Source organism: Meriones unguiculatus, chromosome 3 (genome assembly GCF_030254825.1).
Source record: "Meriones unguiculatus strain TT.TT164.6M chromosome 3, Bangor_MerUng_6.1, whole genome shotgun sequence".
Taxonomy (NCBI): Eukaryota; Metazoa; Chordata; class Mammalia; order Rodentia; family Muridae; genus Meriones; species Meriones unguiculatus.
Window position 1 is genome coordinate 138,253,557 of NC_083351.1, and position 18,675 is coordinate 138,272,231.

The window sequence follows — 18,675 nt, forward strand, 5'->3', positions numbered from 1 at the left end:
CGGTCTTCTGTTTATGAATGACTTTAAAAAGACCAGCAGAGGTTTGATGTCCCCAGGTAGATCTGGCCAGAGATTTGGACCCACTAAGATGTCACAGAGCTATATTGTGCTAGAGAAAGGGTAACAGAGGCTCAAGAAGCAGAGAGAAGTTGGATGAAAAAGGATGAAAGAAAACTACAAAATTATGAGGAAGAAGACGAGAAGCCAAGAAGTTGGGCTACAGCGATGAGCACCACAAACTGAGATGTTCCTGTCTTATGATGTAGCATGACAGTGGCCCAAGCGGTTTGGCCAAGAGCCTGTAGAGCGGCTGTCCTTACCCAAAGTCTGCTCAGGCCAACAGAAACTGACTAGAAAATGTAAATGTGGACTTTTGGTCTTTGCTAACTTTGTGAAGCTTTAGCTATTTGGGTAAATTGAGTCGTACAAGAAAGATGTGCTATAAAAGGATCTTTAAGAGTAAGATTCTCAGTCTCCCTGCGGGTTGCACTTACTGCTTAAGTCATATTTTGTACTAATAGCGCTTCACTTCAGGAACTGTAATTCTTTTTTTTTTTTTTAAGATTTTATTTATTTATTTTGAAAGCTCTATATGTAAACCCATATGCCAGAAGATGGCATTAGAAGGTATAGATGGTTGTGAGCCACCATGTGGTTGCTGGGAATTGAACTCAGGACCTCTGGAAGAGCAGACAGAGCTCTTAACCACTGAGCCATCTCTCCAGCCCAGGAACTGTAATTCTTAAGGCTGTAATTGGGACACGAATGTTAATAGTCAGTCACCTTATAAATGATCAAATTCTTCAGCATGCTCAGAACTATGCTTATAGTCGTGCCAAGAACAAATGTAATTCACTGACAGGGATAAACTTTACTTAACCTTCTCTGTATGTTTTCAAAGTAAGCCTAAAACAAGTAACTAAAACCAAAGTTTATTTAAAGTCAGATACACATAATAGATGGCCTTCAAAAGCTCTTCAGAGATCTACTGAACATGGCATTTAGAGTGTTTAATGAAAAAGGCTACACTGTGTATTCTTTCTTCCACCATTTTGGTAGACAGAAAGGCCAGCTCCCAGCAGCAGCCCTACGGTCTCCTCTGAAGGAGAGGATGCCGCGTGGGCTGAGGTCACACTAACCACCAGACAAAGCTTCCCAATACATGGCTAGCCTCTAGGACCCCACCAAGACTATGGACACGCAAGACACTGAAGAGCTGGTTGCCCCTGTGCGCTGACAAGGTAGGCCAGTCTCAAATCCCTCCTGCAGAAAGGGCTCTCAGGTCTTTTGTTGTCTGCCAGCTGAAGGCTGGTGCTGCCCTGGAGTGGGAGTTTTGGAATTTTGGTGTGCGGATGTGGGGCCACTTTGCAGCAGCTGACCGGCTTGCCTTGTGTTCCAGCACAGGCGAGGCTTTGCCAGCTACAGCCACTTTCTGCGATTGTGTGATGTTTGGAATTCTGGGGACTTTTCAGAGGGTGAATGCTAGGGCCCCTAAAGGCGGTGTGGATTGTTGGTTGGTTGTTGTTTTCTGTTGGTTGTGGTTTGTTAAGTGGTTGTATGCAAAAAAGAAATGTGAAGACAAGATCAGATATTCTGACAGCAAAGATCAAACTTGCCCCAAGGAGCTTGATGCCCCTGGTCAGCAGGAAGCAGTCTAAGGATAATGCTGTCCCCTTCCTGACCCCCTGACTTTAATCAGGGATTCTTTCTTTTCTTCTCTATCCTTTTTTTTCCCCCTCATATCTAGTGTTGGGGGTTGAAAGGGAAGAGGAAAATGGGTAGAGGAGGGTCTGGAAGAAAGAACACACAAGGTGGTCAAAACTTTCTTACACAGCCCTGTGTGGCGGTCAGAGGGTTAATGCTGCCCTGTGTGACTGCTGGAGACTGAAGCCACTGCCTCCAGGAGGGCTACTGGGATTGCTTAGGAGCAGCAAGCCAGGAAGCCAAGAAGTCAAGAAGCCAAGAAGTCTCTGTCTTATAAGCTGCTATGTTGTAGACTATTTATTATTTTTTTTATGGCTTTTCTATATCCCATCTAGCTCCCAAATAATTGAGACAGAGACCTACTGATTTATTTAACAAGCTGAAGCACAATAACTGGGCAGGTACCATTTAAGCAGTTTTCTAAACTAGTCTGTTACTTTCCAGCCACACTCTCTAAGCTACTTGCCAATATTCATCCTGTCTGGGCTGTATCTCCTCCATTAGGCCTGGTTCTTTCTCTCCATCTTCCTCATTCCTTCTCCTCCTCTCCCCTCCTCCTGACCTATGACCTCTACCTGAGAGGCCTGGGAACCAAAGCTCCACCTACCTTTCTTCTGCCCAGTTACAGGTGGTCCAGCCTTTTTTATTAACCAATCAGAGATAATTAGAGAGCAAAGTTTACACAACAAAGACAGTATAGAGAGAATGCATTCTTCTGGACTGCAACCAGACCTTGGGTGCCGGAATTTAGTATCTGAATACACAGAGCACCAGACCAACCCCCAACATTGGTAACTTTGATTTATACTACTTGCTCAAATGTACCCTTCTCAGATCTCTGATGGGGTTGATGGCTAACTATAGCTTTATCAGTTTAGCAACAGCTACCTGATCAATGCATTTCATGAGTGAAAATCAAGTCTTGCTTTTTCTAGAGGTCTCCTGGTGAGAAAGGCAAACTCAAAAAACACAGTTTTGTTTTGAAACAGGGTCTCTCTGTTAGACCTGGCTGTCCTGGATTCGCTTTGTAGAGCAGGCTGGCCTCGAACTTAGAGATCTGCCTGCATCTGCCTCCCCAAGTGCTGAGATCACAGGCATGGACCACCATGCCCAGCATAAAACAAGTTTCAACATAAATTTTTACTATTTCTCTATTTAAAAGAACTTCCTTTGCAATGACTGCTCTCAGTAATTGGTCAATGTGTCTCATGGTAAATGATTGAATGGAAAAAACAAAAAGGTTTGGGGCCTATCTAAGCTGTAAGGGTATGAGAAAATAATTTGAAAAATGAAAAATAATAATAATGAAGCTTAAAGATGATATATGTTGAGACTTGGATTCATCTGTCACAGGTCAAATGGACTCCAAATCAGTATTCCTGTCGATCAGCAGCCTTATCTTTCCCACTTACTGCTTATTCCTGAGGGGTGAGAGACCAAAGAATTAAAATTTAGTTTTGTTTTGTTTTGTTTTGTTTAAAGTTTAAAGCACAAGCCTGAATGAAGGCCAGCCAGGTAGAGACATGCTCAGCCACTGGGGGGGAGGACCTAGCCTTACCACATTCTTTTCCTGCCCACTAGAGATACTGTCTCTTGGCAACCCACCCAGATGGCCAGGCCAGAACCATTTATGGTCTGGCCTAAAGTAAACCAATCATTTCAAAAGTCAGTTTCCCTTACCCAATCATGTAATGCCAAGGCATGTAACTCCCTGCTTGTGGTTTTGCCCTTTAAAAACCTTGTTCCCCTAGACCTCACTGCCACACTTCTCCTCTTCACCAGGGAGGTTGCTGCAACCCAGGCTTGAGCTTATATTAAATAAACCTTCATGTGTTTTGCAATGGACTCGACTTCTGGTGGTCTTTTGGGGTCTCGCAATCTGGGTACAACAATTGGAGGTCCCACTGAGATTTCAGGACCCCGCCCCCAGAATTCCAGAACCTTGGTCCAGAGGGTCCAGTACTGGCTAGTGAGTGTTTTTTGTCTCAGTGTCTATGTATAGTGTCTGTGCGTCTACTTTCTATTCTCTGAAAAATCCTCTAGGTGTTAGTTTAAATGGCAAGATGTGACTAGGAGTGGTTGTACTTGGGGGTCACAGCTGTTGGGGGTCCCAGGAGACATCCCTGGCCCTGGGGTGGTTGATGGAGGAGCCCATTTGCTGTTTTTGGTGGATGAGGTTGGAGTGGTTGATGGAGGAGCCCACCTGCCTTGTCTCTGGGGTAGTTAATGGAGTGCCCACCTTGGAGTTGGTTGACAAAGGAGCCCACCCACCAACTGGAGAGTTTTGGTGGATGTGGTGAAAGAATCAGACTAGCCTTATAACTATATTTTTAAATTATAGGCTCATGTCAAACTGGTCTCCCAGTACTTTTCCAGAGAACAGGAGAATGTAACAGCCCCTCCTGACCCTAGCCATCTCACAGATGGAGATAAGGAAATGAACAAGCAAAGACTTCCACTTGGTTGCAGAAGAAAATAACATTGTCTAGCAGTGGATCCAGATTGTCCTAATTCCCCTCCCAAATAGCCTTTTGACTAAAGGCACGTAGCCCCGCTTCTCAGAGAGACCACAGGATGAGCAAATTGCTTTTCCCACCTTTAACAATGGCCTAGTCTGACCATAGGTACTAATTCTTTACCCACCTTTAACAGTAGCTGAATCTGCACGTATACCATAGATGGGCTCCCAAGCTGTCAGACCTCTAACCCCCTCGTCTACTCCTTTAAAAACCTGAGGCTTCTGTAAGTTGCTGCTGACTCCAGCCTGAATGCAGAGTTAGCCCCTGGGCGCTGGTGTGAATAAACCTCTTGTTAATTACATCGATTCTGGCCTCTGAGTTTCCTTCCTAGCAAGCCTTTTCAGTAGTTAGGCTCCCTGCTGGACCTAACAGTGGAATCCCATTGTCTACTCTCCTCTCTGTGCTTTTGGCCTCCATGGCAGGGAAACCAGAGCAGAAGTCGGTGTGCTTGTCTTTCTATTTTGTTATGGGAAACCTTTTCCAGGCAATGTTGTTCCTGTCTCAGAGGAGGAATCTGTTTCTGCTTTCACCTTTCCTACCACAAGCGAAAGCCTAGCACTTGGTTTCATTGTTTTAGGTTGTGGAGCAGCTACTTTGTGCTCATTTGTCTTTCTGTCTGTTGTGTTTGTGAACCTTTGTTTGTATTGGACTATGGGACTGTGACAGACACTATGGGACCGACTTTCTCCAATCTCTTCTTGTCCCTTCTGGCCCTTCAACCCGAGGGTCGTTCCATCTCCCTGCATCTCAACCACAGCAGTATCTGCAGAAGCAGGACTGAGGTCGCTCCTCCTGTGGCCAGCACTCTGGCTGTCAGTGGGAATGCAAGGGTGGGGCTGGGAATGAAATGGTCCAGCTGCTGCTGAGCGCACTCAGTGGGGGATGGCTGCGGGGTGGTGGCGGGTGTGAAACTTCCACCGTGGTGATGCACACTACTCTTTCAGGGTCAGCATGAGAGGGCAGAGGTAAAGAAACAGGCCAAGCGATAGTGTGGCACCCCAGAAAATGCTGCCAGCAAGTCCTAAACTCTCAAGGGCAGGGCAGGCTGTGTGAGCTTGCCCAGGCTAATGGGACAAAGTGCTTGAAATTATGGCTGGATCGAGTAAGAACAGTTTTGTCTGTCTGTTTAAATGTACATATGGCCATTACATGTTTTTCTCTGACTGATCTTAAATGGTTAACATGCTCTGTATGTCTTGGTTATAGATTAACAGTTATTGGATATGTTTAAAGGTTAAATTAAAACTCTTGTTTACAACATATATGTGTGCATATATGTTTGTAAGATCTATAGAAGCACTGATGTTTTTAAATAGCAATCATGTGGCTTGACATGCCATGTGATGTGATTCCGCCATCTTGAAATTGCCTGTGGGGCAGAACAAAGGAAAAGAAAGATTACAGAATCTCTTAGTCACAATAAATTCTATTTATCATCCTATTTCCTTTTAGATTAAGAAAACAAGTCTCATTTTAAATTGTTATTGATTTTAGAGGTTGAATTGTTTACTCTGGTAAAATTTGGTTTTAAAACTTGGTTTTGACTTTTAAAATTATGGTTATGCTTTGTGATGTCACTCCTAAAAAGGGTACTTTATTTTGATGCTGCAAAAACAGATTTCTTAAAAAAAAAAAAAAAAAAAACAGATTTCTTTTAAAAATGTGTTCAAGGCTATGAAAAATTTTTAAGTTTATCAGGCATTTAAAATAATGACCTTGGGCAGTCTAACAAAGAACTTGGAACAGTTTCTCAACCCTTTGGGGAAGGACAAAAGATTTTGGTATTTATTTTATTAATTTTACCAAATGAAACCAAGCTATACTGTTTGAGCCAATTAAGAAAATTGCAGTTTTTACAGTGTATCATGTCAGAATGTTAAAAACCCATGGAATGACTTAGTAAAGAAATGATGAGAAGGACTTTGATGAAAGTTTTTATGTTGTCTGAAAAAGAATGTTATGGAAGTTCAGAGTATGTATGGAAAGCCAGAGGGCATATGAACGATATTTGTTTTGGCTTTTCATACGATTTGAGAAAGAACTGTGTATGTTGTTCTTCATTTAAAAGGCTGGTGATTCTTCAATGCAAAATGTTTTCTTATGCTCTTCAATGGGGGAAGAGGACTGCAGCTCCATTTTAGCCCAGGGTTATACAGGGTTGTATTCAAGTCATAGTAGCCATTATATGAAATATATGCCTGACTGCCAGTTCCTCAGTGAACGGATTAATGCTGTTTTTTTTTTTTCTGGCTGATAGGTTTGATGTGGCCAGAATAGTCCAAGTACAGTTTTAAAATTGTTCTATGCTGTTATGTTATGCAGTTGGTTCTAAAACTTACTTGATTACAGTGTTAGAACTTGGTTACAGGAAACTGTGAATGTTCCACAGTGTTATACTGTGGGAGATAGCAACACCATCAGCAAAATCTAGTGGCAATGTTTTAAATTGCCGGCCTTGGCCTGTAGCAACACATGGCTAGCTGCCGTGTTGGTTCAAGGATAAAGAAGGTAGATCTGTGGTTTTACCGCCATCTTTGCTGAGGGCTGCCAGCTCTGTTCAGCTTTCTGTTTAGTGCAAAGTGCAACATTTGTCCTTTAATAAGCTTTTTGTTGTTCAGTCTTAATGCAATGTGGTAGGATCAGCAAGATTTGCTAGCCCCTCTATGAACTGTGTCTGATTAAGAGTTTTGCTTTGATTTTAGTTCAGAAAGATATTTAAAGTTATGCTAATGACTACAGTTGGTTACAAGATTGAGCTTTAGCTACTCTCTCATCTGTGTTTTCAAGGTTAAGCCTAGGATGGGTAACTATGAAGTTTGCCTGTGTAGAGCTACTTGAAATAGATATGATCCTAAAACACTCATCTAAGGAATATGCCAGAATTAGAGACTATAGAATTCTGTTTTATAGGATGCAGTGTAAAACAGATGATAAATATAGACAATGAGTAATGCAGATATGCTGGCCCTCAAGCTTGTCAGAGATTTGATGAATATGGCATTTAACATGTGTAAACTTATTATGATAGTCTCAAAACCTTGGCAGAGCTCCCCAAGGTCTCCAAGAAGATTTGGGCACAACACAACTCTGGATTGTAGTATGCTAACCACTGGGCAAGACTTCCCCAACTGGGCCACTGCTAGGGTCCAGCCTAAACTATGGACAAAGCTGTGGACACCTGGAGAGTCATTGTTTCACTTTTGCTGAAATTGAGGTGAGGTCGATCTCTCATATTCTTTTTTTCCACAGAAAGTCTCTCATCTTCTGTGCCTGATGGCCAGACTGCCTCTGCTCATGATGTCATGAGACCACAGGAGCCAGGGACAACTGCCTAAGTGGTGGACTGACTAGTCATCTCTGTTATTTTTATTGGTACATTTATTTGGCTTATATTTATCCTTCTCAGGTCTCTGACCACATTGATGGCTAAGCTAAACTAATGGTAACTGTGCAGCTAAAGAACAGACAATTAGATCCACTGTTAGTTCATTGGTCAGTTCATTAGCTAGTAAGAACTATCAGGTACTAGATCTCTTATTTAGAAAGGCAAACAAACAGATTTGCCTTGCTTACAGGCTTCATGTTAGTTGCCTATGTCTTATGATCAATAACTGGATAAAAATATGTAAAGTTTATATAAGATCTGAGGATATAAAAGTTTAAATTATGAGAATCTAAAAGTATTGTTTAGGGGTCTAGGAAAATGTTTCAAAGTTGGTAAATGTATGGAAGACTGGAGTGTCTAAATAGATGTTTTAAGGTATATGAATGTAAGTTATAATGATATAAGAAAATAATTCAAGGCGTATGGAAAATGGGAGATATTTCAAATCCCCCTTTCTGTTACTGTTGTGCTCATGTTGTTATAAGATTTCAGAAGTTGAGAGTTTTGACATTGATCAGTAGAGTTCTGATAAGCTGATGGAGCACTGACTGCTTATTATCCAGTCACAAGCTTGAGATTTTAATTTCCTTTTGGCTGTCTTCTGGAGATAGACTTAAAGGTTCATCTCATCATGCTAAAAAAACATCTGTCTAATGTGTATATCTGACCCCAAAGCCATAGCTTTTACTAGGTATTAATGGCATGAGTCTACTCTTGTTTCCTTGTAGACACCTGTTAACTGCTTTTTCTAAAGTAAGGATCTCAACACAATGGTGATACTAATATGAGTTTCAGGAAACCAAAGTCAGAAGCCCTGGATCTGGTATAGCTCAAATGGACTGCAGATGAGTTTTTCCCTTGGTCTTGGGATTCCTCACTTCCCCTAATTACTAGACAAAATTTAACTTCTGTCTCTAGTCTGAATTTATCTTAGCAGATTTTCATCTGGTTGACTCTATTCGGGGATCACCTATAGACTGCAAGCTGAAATCTGGACTTGATGGAAGCTGAAGTAAACCAGTGCAGCTTTACTGGTTTAGTAAATGTGATGTGATGTGATGGCTCCATGTCTCTTCAACTGGATCACTAATTAGATAGTGCCCATTGCCCAGCCTTTGGCTGGCATTTCAGCCTTCCTAGCCCCTGATGCCAAGGGTCCTGTTGTCAGTACCTGAAGACCTGGCAGGCTTAGTCAAAAAGGGCTCTCTGACCTTTGCTATTATCTATTTGCTATTGCTTAGCCAGAGTAGAAACTGGTATTGCAGCACTGGATGTACAAAGACAGAATAATAACAACTTAAAGGTAGATATTGATAAATATATTCAATGCCTTGTGAACTCAATCACCCATTTAGAAAAGAATGTTGATTCCTTGGTAGAAATAGTGTTGCAAACAGAAGGGGCTTAGATCTGTCGTTTTTACAGCAGGATGGGCTATGTGCATCCCTTAGAGAGAAATGTTGTTTTCATGTAAACCAGTCAGGAATGATTAGGAATCCTTAGCAATAATAACAAAAAGCCTGGAGAGACCCTAGAGAGAAAAGATTCCAGAGGATGGTTTAAATTCTGGTATAATAGTTCTTCTTGGCTTATTACCCTTATATCCACCCTGAAGGGACTGCTACTCATTTTAATTTTTACTTTTGGGCCTTATATTTTAAATTGCTTGATGGCTTTCATGAAAGGGTGCTTGGGAGTGATACACTAATGGTACTCAGTTCCCATTATGGAAAGGTAAATCTGCAGGACACCAGGGGTCATATCTGGAAGACCCAAGAGTGGGTCTTCAAATGATCATGGGAAGGGGGAATGAGAGACCAAAGAATTAAAAACTAGTGGTTTGGGGGGGGGAGTATTGGTTTAAAGTTTAAAGCACAAGCCTGAACGAAGGCCAGCCAGGTGGAGACATGCCCAGCCATGTGGGGGGAGGAACTGGCCTTACCGCATCCTTTTCCTGCCCACTAGAGATACCGCCTCCTGGGAACCCACCCAGATGGCCAGGCCAGAACCATTTATGGTCTTGGTTCTTAAAGTAAACCAATCATTTCAAAAGTCAGTTTCCCTTACCCAGTCATGGAATGTCAAGGCATGTAATTCCCTGCTTGTGGTTTTGCCCTTTAAAAGCCTTGTTCCCCTAGACCTCCCTGCTGCACTCTTTCTCTTTACCAAGGAGGTTGCTGTGACCCGGGCTCGAGCTTGTATTAAATAAACCCTCATGTGTTTTGCAATGGACTCGATTTCTGCTGGTCTTTTGGGCTCTTGCGATCTGGGTACAGCAGGGAGAAGTCCTAAATATAAGATTTCTCATTTACATTCCTAAGCTTTAACTTCTGTTCCCATCTGTATCTGTCCCAGTAGATTGACAACCAGGCTGACATTACCATCCCTGAATCAGCTCAGACTACAAACTGTTCCAAAAGGCATGCAGTCCTGTATTTGCCGAAAGCTGATGTTTCTGCTTCCACAAACAAAAGCTTGCTTCGCATGACTTGGCCTCTGCTTGCTGGTAGATCATATGTAACTTTGTGTTCTTTGCTTTTAAAAGCCCCTGGGGTCAGGCTGGGCACTGGAATCCCTGGTCCCAGGTGGAGACCAGGAGCCAAAATTTATTAATGGTCAGACTGGTGAGTCTTTGAATGACACTAGACCCATAAAAAGCTGTGACCACTGACCACACAACAGCCATCATCCATGAACATCCATTGGAGCTTCTCCCTAACTTGGACCAAGGCATTTTTTTTTTTTTTTTTTTAAAGAGGACTCCATTTCCTTGCATCTAAGTACAAGGGTCTATAAGGTGTGGTCTGTCTCTCCAGCCCCCCTCTCCAGCTCTGCACTCCTCCTTCCCTTCCAAGCTGAAGGCAGCACATGGTTCCAGCATTCTCAGCTCCCTGGGAGACAGTGAATGCTCTCACTGCCTGCCTTCCCACCCAGGGCCAGGTGGGTGCCTGAAGTCTTGATTAAGTCTTGACACGGCCAGTCAGTGATGGAGAACTGTCTTTGAACACAGTGGGGGAAGATTCTGAATGGCCGGTCTTAAGTGGGGTGAGGGTGGGAAGGCCAGCTCTGGCTACAGGGAAGTCACAGCTTTCAAAGGTGTTTCAGAACCATGGACCACAGGTAGTTACACAAACAGGCATGGCCAAAGATCACAGGTGAGACTGAGCCACCCCGCCCCAGGGAGAAGACAGGCAGCCAAAGACCTGTTTGTTGTTTGGCTCCTCAGTCATTAATACTTAAGCACTAGTGTTGAGAAACTCTCAGACCACTGTGTAAATCTCCCAGGTAGGTCCATCCAGGTTGTTCTTAAAGGCTGTCTCACCAAGCCCCCAGAGGCCTGAGGGCAGGCACTTTTTGTGAAAGTAGAAAATGCCTGAATCGTTTGAGGAGGGCGTGGAAGTTCTGTTAACACTTGGTGCTGGACTAGAGGAGGAGGCTGCCCGGGGACCGGGAAGTGACTGGGCTTGGTGAGACTTGTTCCTGAGTGGCTGCCAGTTTTTACAGACACCAAACCTGGGAGATTTGGTGTCGTTTGGGAAAGAAGAGAATCTGGCCATCAGTTGCCATGCTGCCAGCTCCTAGCGGCTTTGAAGCAGTGAAACTGACCCCAGCGCTTCAGAGTCAAAGCCCACTGGTGGCAGAGCTACTGCTACAGCAGAAAGGGCACTGAGTTCTATCTGGGCTCTTAACATTTTTTTTTTTTGTTTTAAAGTTACACTTTAATTTATTTTGCGGGAGGCATGTCATCAGAGAACAGCTTGCGGGAGTCCGTTCTCTCCTTCCACCACGTCAGGCTCAGGACCAAAGTCAAACTAGCAGGCTAAGCAGCAACTGCCTGACTGGCTGAGCCGTCTCACAGGCCCCCTATCTGGGTACTTGACAGATGGGTGGCCTAGCATAAGTCTTCTCCCAGCCTCCTACTCAGCTGAAAAGCCTGGGGATGGGACCGGATTTACGGCCCTGCGGGCCGACACCTGGCAGCCCCATCAATCCTCAGCCCAGAGCTATTTGTTCCACATCTCCCTTGCAGATTAAAAACCTATCGATCTTTTTTCCTCTTTAGCAACGGGGAATGAGACAGCGATTTTTCTCCCTGCAGAGGCAAAAAGAAATGAATGAATGAATAAATAAACAGTTCAGCTTCGAGCAGGTGCTTTACGGGTCAGGCCCGAATGCTAAACAACCCTGTTTTAGAGGTCTGGAGTTAGCGCCTCTCTGCACAGCCTGGCTGTCTTGGAACTCGCTTCGTAGACCAGGCTGGCCTCTGATGCAGACAGCAGGCCTGCCTCTGCCTGTCAAGAGCTGGTATTGAAGGTTTGGTTCTGGGACCAGGCTGGAGGCTCAGCCTGACGGCTCTTCGCCCCTGGCACTGTCAGGGCTGGTTCCTGGGGCTCGGGCACTCACACTGCTCCCCCGACCGATGCTGCCCCGTAACGCTGCTGCTTTCGGCCCGCTTTCTCCGGTAGAGCACCCCTTCGGCCACGAGGCGTCCCTCCACTCTTGGCAGCGCGACGCGAAGAGGATTGGCAGCGCCGCCGGCCAATGGGGACCTCTGGAGGGCGGGGCTTTCTGGTGGGAGGAGCCAGGACCCGCGAATCAGCGAGCGGCCGGATGGCCCGCCCCGGCCGTGGGCCTCGGCGTGGCTGCTGTGCGGGGAGCGCGTGGGTACCGCCCTGCCCTAGCGCTGGCTGCCCGGGAAGAGGCCCGGGACGGACGAGCCCCGCGTCCTCGGACCGGCCCCGGCCGAGCAGAGACACCCCGTTCCGCACGGGGGCCAGGCCCCGCCCACCCGGACAGCCGCGCAGACGCACCTGCTACACAGGGCCCCCGGGCTCGGGCAGGTAGCCGCGGGGCGGTCCCTCCGCTGCCGCTCGCGGCCCCGCCCACCGCCCTCTGCCCAAGCCGGGGCTGTGTGAGGATGTCAGAGCCTCCCGGGGCGCCGTGCTCAACCCCGGATGACCCCTGCCCCTGCACCCTCCAGTGGGGACTCGGGGGGCTCAAAGCAAGGGACAAACCACCCTTCCCGCGTGCTTTCCTTCGGTCTGTGCTTATGACCCCCAGGCCTTCACAGCTCTGCTGCGGCCGGGCCTACCCGGCCCACTCTCCACCTTCGGGTACCTGCCGACTCCACAGTGCAGACATTGAGGCCGATGGGACAAACCGGGGCGCGCGACGGTAGCCCCTGCCTTGCAGAGGTTAACGTCCTCCTTCTCCTGAAGTGAATACTCCCACCCAGAACCTGCCTCCAGTCACAGCAGCTGCCGTGAAAGAAAGCGGTCTGGGTCCTTGGATTCCGCAATTACTCCCTTTTATCCTGGCCTATCCTTAGCGGCTGTGCAGGCCGACTACAAATTTTATCAAGCAGAAAGTGGATCTATTTGAAATACCTTTATCTTGCAGTCTTGAGGGGCAAGAATGAAGGGGCAGGAATGCCACCAAAGGCATCTCTTTCAGGTTGCACTTGCGAACCTTTCAGCAAACCCAACCTCCTCTGTTTCCATACTTGAAAGACAATCCATTCTTGTCTTTTGTGTTCCCAGAAATCGCCGCTCCTGCCAGGCGTGGTGGCACACACCTGGAATGCCAGCACTGGGGAGGCAGAGGCAGGCAGATCTCTTGTGAGTTCGAGGCCAGCCTGGTCTACGGAGCCAGTCCAGGACAGCCAGAGCTACACAGAGAAGTCCTGTCTCTAAAACAAACAACAACAACAAAGCCGTGGTTACTGGTTTCACCCTTTCAGATGGCAGGCCTAGTCCAGTTCTGGAGAGAGCTCCATTTCCCTCGGTGTCTGCCTACTTAGAACCGGCCTGGCTCTGGACTTCATGTGCCTTGTGGGGTTCATCTGCAGTGAATGTGCGGGTGATTCTGGCACTGTGATGGAATACCCAAGAAAGTTAAACCTACAGGAGGAAAGCTCTGTCTGGGCTCAGGGTTTCAGGCATGGCCCCCTGGCCCCCTTGCTTGGGGCCTTTGGAGAGGCAGGACATTATGGCAGGAGTCATTTGAAGAATCAGGCTGCCCCTGGCCTCTGGGGAAACCGTGAGAAGGACAGGGAGGAAGCAAGGGTTCCAATATCCCTTTCAGGAGCTCATCTCCAGTGACTTAATTTCCTTTTCGTGAGCCCGTTTAGTTACTTTGTCATCATTTTGACCAAGTACCAGACAGAACAACTTATGGTAGGAAGGGGTGCCTTTAGGCCACAGTTTCAGAGGGCTCAGTCCAGCAGAGCAAAGGCTGGGGGCCTGGCACCATAGTCCTGCCGTCAGTTATCTCTGGAAACAGGCACGCCTCAGGGTGTGCCTCACCAGCCTCTTGGTCGGTCGTAATCTAGCTGCATTAACAACAAAGAGAAACTCTTCCGAGCCCCACTCTGGAAGGTTCCTGCTCTTCCCGGAGTGCCTCAGCCGCCTTCAATGCAGAAGCAACCGAGGAGCCACACAGCCAGCGGGAAGAGCGGGAATGAGGGTGACAGCTCCCACCAGCACCTGCGGCAGCTGATCCTGTTTGGGACTTGTCCCAAATGCCATCGTAACCTCACATATGGCACCAAAATCATTTGGAGAGCTGTGTTTTAGTCTGTTAAATTAGGACTGGCCGTGTCTGGCCTGGTAAAAGGTAGAGGAAACAGGCCAGGAGCAACTTGCCAGAAGACTCTACAAATAACGGCTGAGTCTGAAACGGTCAGATCTGAAATGGCAATTAGTGTGGAAATGAAGATCTTTTCAGAAAGGAACCGGCTCCAGAGCATGTCCCTATTGTCTGTCCTTTCTCTTGGCTCCCACCCAGGCGTCCTCGAGACAGCCCCTTGGCTCAGAGTCCTGTAAATACCCAGGCAGTAGGGAAGGAGAATGGTCGCCATCTTTACCCCTGGCAGAGCACACTGCCCGCAGAAGGGAAGCCCAGGGCTTTGGAGGCTGGATGGAGACAGGCTCAGCTGGGGGAGGATGCGTAGCCCTCGTATATACAAACACACGGGCAGAGCTCATTGCACACTGTGTTCATTGCATCACTGAGTAAACTTCTTGACAAGAAGCTCCCCATGGAAGGAAAGATGGGCTTGTGAGTTAGAGTTTCAGTGCATGAAAGCGGGGAGGCCTGGCAGAGTCACCCCTCTGTGGTGTTGGGAACATGAAGCTGTTCCGTGTCAGCCAACCACAAAGCAAAGTTTAGGTGTAGGGTTTAATCTGAAAAGCCCACCCCCCAGGCCTTACCTCCGAAAAGCTCTAGTACCTAAACCACTGGGGACCCTGAATGTTCAAAGTGAGAGTCCAGGGGTCACCTTTCAGATTCAAGCCATGACACAGATGCCCGAAGGCGTGAGCTGTAGCTAGCCCCTGGCTGTGGTGCGTGCTGCTCCTCAGAGCTGCCCCTCACAGTTTCTGTGGGATGGCAGGGAAGGTGTGCCCTTTAAATCCCGAGACCCTGAACAAAGTCAGAGGCCTTGGGCTCCTTTCCCATTTTGGTCCGACAGAAGACGGGATGCCACCTCCTCCAGGCCTGCGCTTGTTAGGAGAGCAAGGGCAGGGTCTCGCCCGTGTAGCACGGTTGCGTGAGCTCTGAGCAGGAGGCAGAGCAGGGAGGGGCCTGGGATCCACAGCTTCGCTTCATCCCACATCCTCCGCGTGAAGCGAGACCTGGTGTCACGCCAGCGCAGTGCAGAGCCGGGCAGTGTGGAATGCTGCCCACCCACTCCGAGGTGGGTCTGCTAGTCCTGGTCTCACCCAGCTCGCCCAGAGTCTCCAGCCGTCTGTGCTTCCTTCTTATGCCCCGAAGGTGGGCTTGGAGCCGGACAGACCTGGGTTAAGCTCTACGGCCACCGTTCTTGCGTGTCGCCTGAGTCAGGCGTCCTAATGTAAGGGGAAGGAATGTGTCAGGGCTACCGCCAGGATAAATGGGCCAATGCTACAAAGGGCCCGGCAGGCAGTTGCTCAGTAAGGCCTCACAGGTCTTATTTCCTTTTCTGTCAATCACATTGAGAAACCGGGTGTAAGAGATAAATGCAGAAAGCAAGAAGGGAACATGGGATGGGCAAGCCCGGGCCTGGACCAGCTCTGACTGTCTGTGTCGGCAAGACAGGGTGAGCTAGTTAGTGTTTGTCAACTAACGAGAGCCACTGGAAGGAAAACCTCACCTGGGGAACTGTCTCCATTAGCTGGGCCTGTGGCCACGCCCGTGGGCATTTTCTTGATTATTACACGAAAGGGCCCAGACCCTTTAGGCAGTGCCCTTTTTAGGCCTGTGGTCCTGGGTTCTGTAAGAAAGCAAGCTGAGCAAGAAAAAAGAAAGCAAGAGGAGCAAGCCAATGAGCTACCTTCCTCAGTGGTCTCCGCTGCCGTTCCTGCCTCCAGGTTTCTCCTTGAGCCCGAGCCCTGGCTTTCTTCAGTGATGGGCTGTAACTTGTAAGCCAGGTACAGCTTCTTCTCCCATCCATACTCACCTCCACCCACCCCCAGCCACCCTTGGTCATGATGCTTATGACAGCAACAGGGTTCTACCACCTCCGCCTCTGCTTTCCAAACCCTGCAGGTAAACACCGCTTTAACCCCTCGGTTGCCTTTCAGCCTCACTGTCCTGGGAGCTGGGTGCCCCTCGAGTGGGGTCATTTTCACTGAGCCCCTTCACGCAGAGGGAATCTGCGGCAGGGGCTCATCCCATAGCACGAGGGAGTCTCCAGGACCTGCTGGGGATTTGCGTTTTTACAAACAGTGGCCTTTGAGCGGCTACATCTGAATGAAGGGCAGGGACACCCCTCACCATGGCAAGCCCCTTCTCCAGCCCTGAACCCCGAGCGGGCCTGTGTGAGAGCAGAGGTTCTGAGGCCTGCCTGTCAGTGCTCACCAGCATCTCTGGGGGGCTCAGGAGTCAGTACTTAGCCAGCTGGCCCATACCGGTGATTCTTGAGGACACGTGGCTTGGGTCATCATTGCCGGCAGGAAGTTCACGGTGGGCAGGAAGCACGCTTTCCGGTGTCTTAGTCGTGGCGGAAGCTGTCCCAGTGGAGGGAGCCTTCAGGATGGAGACTGACCTCCAGAGCACAGGCCCTGTGGTCTGATGCTTAGCTTTGAGAACTTGCTTCTTGGGCAGTTTCTGAAAACTTGTAGGACTAGTCACTGAGGCCCAGCTAATGCAAAGAGAAGTAGAAAGGCTGGGGTGGGCAGAGAAACAGTCTGGGGGACTCCAGCCCCAGCATCCACCTCCTCACAGTTCTAGAGGCCAAAGGTCAGAGGTTAAGGTACCTAAGCGCTGACTTCCTCCCCTCTGGCCTGGTCTGTGTTTTGGTCTCTTATAGACATACAGGCTACAGTGGAGGAGACCTGCCTCCTGACGCTCTCATTTTAATTTAAATCACCTCTTCAAAGGCCCCTTCTCCAAGATATAGTGACATTCTGAAGTCCCAGGGGTTAATATTTCAAAATTTGAATTTCACATGGTGGGGGTGGGGGGACAGCACACAACCCAGCACATAGTAGGCACACAGGAAGGGAGCGCATAGTAGGTACACAGGAAGGGAGCCCTTGGTAGGTGCACAGGAAGGGAGCAGCTGAAGGGGAGGCAGGCCAGGGTCACTGTTCCGAGGCTCTTCCCACCCCTGTGGTTCTTCCTGCCTGGCCCCTGCGGTACACAGCCCAGCGCTGTTGAGGCTGGGTTGGTTGTTACCACAGTGTTGGTGAGGCTCCCTCCTGGGTGTCACCCGCCTGCACCTCACAGTGGCCTGTGACCCAGGGTGGGGTTCCTTGTTGTCTCTGGGGAGTTAGAGGTTGTTGGTTTATAAGCGGCCTTCCTAAGGACACTATGAGGGTCACCTAGATTTCTTGGTTTTCGTGTTTGTTCTTCTCATACCAGGTCATGCTCCGCACATAGCCTCTGGGAGGATAGTCCTACTCAGTGTACATGGCGAGGGCGCTCCCTGTTTCATCATGTAGCAGCAGGACCCCTCTTGTTTTGGTGCAGACTGTGGGAAGGGTTCGAATCCAGGGAGCTGGGGGGAGCCCATGTTAGGCTGTGATCAGGAGCCTGGACGTTCATATTTGATCTGGGAACTGGTGGCCTGTGGAGAGTGTCTCAGCAAGCCTCTGGATGCCACAGGGAGAGAGACATCAGCGGCTCCTCGGCTCCTCAGCTCCTAGAAAGGAACTGACCCGCTGCACACAGTGGTGACCCACGAGGGACTCCCGGCACACTAGTGACGCCTCAAAATGGATCCGGGGCCAGGGCGGTGACTGCTTCCCGCTTCTTTATGGCAGTCTCCTAAGGTGACCTTGCCCTGGCCCCCTCTCCCACATTTCCTTGTAGTCTCACCAACCTGCTTGATTGTTACTGGTGCTTGAGGCTGCCATGGCCCTTGTAAAGGCCCTTTCATTTCAAGGCCTTTACGCTGGACAGTAAAGTTAGATCTGCTTTGAGTCTGGTCTCTGGAGTCTGGTTCCCGGATTCAGCGCGGGCTCTGTCTCCTTTTACTCCCTTCCCCTCAGCTCCTGATCTCCGCAGTGGCAGAGACAGAGGACTCAATCTACTTCGCAATCCTGGCAAGTGCTGGCTGTCATAGGTGATGGCTTGAATACTGCCCCTGCTGTCACTTCGGGGAACTACAGGAAGAGGCATAGCAGCTTGAAGACAGGCAGGTCTCCAAAGTGATGGAGCTGTGAGCCCAGGGAGGGGGATGAGGGTGGGTGTGAGGGATGGAAGGGGGGTAAAGGGTGGGAATGGAAATGGTGGTGGGGGTGGGGGGAGGGGCCCCAAGCATTTAAGGGAACAGTTGACACTTGTCGTCTATTATTTTGAGATTTACTTTTTATTTTTAATTTTGTTGGTGTGGATGTGTGCACGGGTGTGTAGGTACCCCAGGGAAGCCAGCAGAGGGTATGAGATTCCCTGGAGCTGGAGTTACAGAGAGCTGTGACCTCCATGACGTGGGTGCTGGGAACTGAGCTGGGGACCCTGCAGGAGCCAGCAGCTTAAGTACTGAGACGTGTCTGCAGCCAGACGGGCCGTCGTTCTGTCAGCTCGAGGCTATGCTAGCTTCTGAGACGCTAGGTCCCCACGTGGTCTGAACTGTGTGTGTCTCCT